This window comes from Crocodylus porosus, unplaced genomic scaffold (genome assembly GCF_001723895.1).
Source record: "Crocodylus porosus isolate Cpor-Errol unplaced genomic scaffold, CroPor_comp1, whole genome shotgun sequence".
In the NCBI taxonomy this organism is placed as follows: domain Eukaryota; kingdom Metazoa; phylum Chordata; order Crocodylia; family Crocodylidae; genus Crocodylus; species Crocodylus porosus.
This window is the reverse complement of record NW_017728909.1, coordinates 712,359-715,047: the sequence shown is the minus strand read 5'-3', so window position 1 is coordinate 715,047 and position 2,689 is coordinate 712,359. Positions and strand designations below refer to the sequence as shown.

The 2,689-nt window shown below is 42.6% G+C and overlaps 1 long non-coding RNA gene across 1 annotated transcript in view; it reads left to right on the top strand.

Moving 5' to 3' along the window:
- Window positions 1-2,368, top strand: part of LOC109307713 — an 11,627-nt gene extending 9,259 nt beyond the window's left edge. The window contains exon 3 of the long non-coding RNA XR_002100342.1: window positions 1,642-2,368. This is a non-coding gene — a long non-coding RNA (uncharacterized LOC109307713). The remainder of the gene's footprint in view (window positions 1-1,641) is intronic.
- Window positions 2,369-2,689: the final 321 nt, after the last annotated feature.

Below are 2,689 nucleotides of genomic sequence, written 5' to 3'. Positions count from 1 at the left end.
CCAATGTCCACATCATTAATGAAAATGTTGAACAATATGAGACTAAGGACAGAGCCTTGGGGGATCCCACTGGTCACAGGGCACCATGATGAGTGACTTCCATCAATTACTACCCTCTGGGTCGGACCATGGAGCCAATTCCCCAGCCAGCAGATTGTGGTGGACCCAAGGCCACAATTGGCCAGTTTCACCAAGACGTGATCATGGGATACCAGATCGAAGGCTTTTTTGAAGTCAAAATATATGACATCAATCTCTTCTCCCTTATCCAGGTGATAGGTCACTTGGTCATAGAAGGAAATGAGATTGGTCATTGGGTGACATAGTCACACCTCTAGAGATCAGTTCTTTTGATGCTTCAGGAAGAGGACTAGAAACTCTCTCTGAGCTATTCTGACTTCATGGAGCTAAAAAGAAGAAGACAATACCATAGTTCCATTCTTAAAGGTTTTATTCTGCTCCCCCAAAAGTCACCACTGAGACTTCTATTAACTTCAGTAGTTATAAAACTGTACCTTAAAGGCCTGATTCAAAGCCCAGTGAAACCAATGGGAGTCACTGGTCAAAATACATAAACAGTCCTTGAAGCAGAGACCTGAACCAGAGACTCCTTCCTGTCAGGTAAGTGCCCTAGCTCTTGACTGTAGAGTCAGACCATCTCTCTTTCTCTGTCCCAATGACTCTTGAAACCATTTGTCCAGAGCTGCCTAATTTCAGCTGAAGCAGTAGAGGGTGTCCTCATCCAGCTTACCCTCTAGCTTGATGGTTAAGGCACTGTACCAGAAGATGGGAGAAGAGGGGCTGAATTTCCTCAGGCAAGGAAAGGAATGAACATGAGTCAATGCTAAGTGAATGTCTAGCAAGCAGGACCTGTATAAAAAGGGGGAGGGACTACCTCCTTTTAAAAAGGTGTGCATGAATGCCACATGCCCCCAGAGGCTGGGGGGACACAGAGAGCTACCGCAGGCAGCTGTGGCGGTGTTGGTGGCAAGAGAGGGGGGTGACAAGTAGTGACTGCCCGCAGGTGCCACCAGCAGCATCGGTGGCACCTTTTGCAGGGGGTGCACCACCAAGCTCAGGGTGCACCCCCTATACATTGCCAATGAGTGTGTGTTCTTTGTAAGAAATGGCCTAGCTACCTTACCTTCAAGGAAGATTTTGGACTGTGCATCACAAGTAGATAGACACACCTCCTCATGCCTTGAGAATCAGTAGTTAAGATTTTCCCCATGTCCTTTTTGTATCCCTCTTGGCTAGCTCTACGCAGCTGTATAGTGAGTGGGACTCTGCAAGTCCCTGCTCGGTATGCTAGCTGTCTTGCATCCCATCCTGAACTGACTGGTTATCGCCACACAAAATCTAGGCAGCCTGGGTACCTAACACTGGCTTCTGGAGTCCATGTCAGGGGCACGGTAGCACGTAACTTGTAGGCATCCAAGACTCTAAACACATGTGGAGCAGATGCATTGAGGATGTAGGTATCATTTTTATATAAGTATATTCCAAGGTATATCTTACATTAATAATGTACAACAATGCTGTCAAGTGACCAGATCAAAAAGTCTTATGAGAGCAAGCTCTAGTGTTAGAAACCTACTTCCAGAAGTCATGTTGTTCTTATGATATTTTTTTCTGTTGCAGTATCTCACAGGCCCAGTACTGAACTCTGGATTTGTACATATTTCAACTCCCCAGACTATTTACTATCAGAGCTGTGGAGTGTGACAATGGTGTTTGTGTCCAATCTATCAAACGCCATTATCACACTAAATAGCTACTGTTAGATATGCCATCCATTTGCAGAAATAGGAGAGCTTTAAGCTATAATTTTTTTGCTGTAATGAGTATGACAGTTTTGTTTGTGTATGTCATGATGACTGCTCTTTTATAAGCAATTCTAAGATAATATGCAATAAATAAATACTGTGCTGTATGCATTGCTAGTTGTAAAATGCCTTGTTATCAACTTAATGCTCCCTATTTGCTCTTACAAAGAAGGGTATGAATCTTTCTTATATTCATGGGTTGTAATGATTTTATTTATATGTGTAAATGGTTTGTGCCTCCTTTTTTAGTTTTCTTCAGAGGAGACTTTTATTGAATTACATTCTGCAGCATGTTTTGAAGCTGTTTTGTAAGTATTTAATGCCTGTAGTTAACAAGTTTTATTTTGGAACATATTCTTCAGTGAGACCTATTGTTGTGCTGTACAAAACAAACTTACTGGATTTGTAATTGAACCAAATGAACAAATGATTTGCTGCCAACTCATCAAACTGACAACAATATAAAAAAAACCTCAGGTGTCTGGCAAACATTAAAACAATGGGGCAACTGGGATCAGAGGAATTTTATGCCCCATCCCAAACATCATGCCTCCTGTGCCTCATACTTCCCACAACAAGAGGAAAGAAACTGCCCACCATTCCCAGACTAATACTGGGCCACTTCTTGCAAACCTTGGCATTATCTTGGGCTCAACTGCGGTTTTTTTCCCCCTTAGTATTCTCTGTATTTGCACATATGCAGACTTTTCTGTGTCATATAGTAAGGTAGCTGCCACAACCTTAAGTAACTGTGCCACAGATATGCACAATCATTGAATGTCACTCATGTTCAGCAGCAGAACAAGGCCCACAAGGGGAGAATGAAATATTGACTTTGTACCCTTCACAAATACACCTGTTTT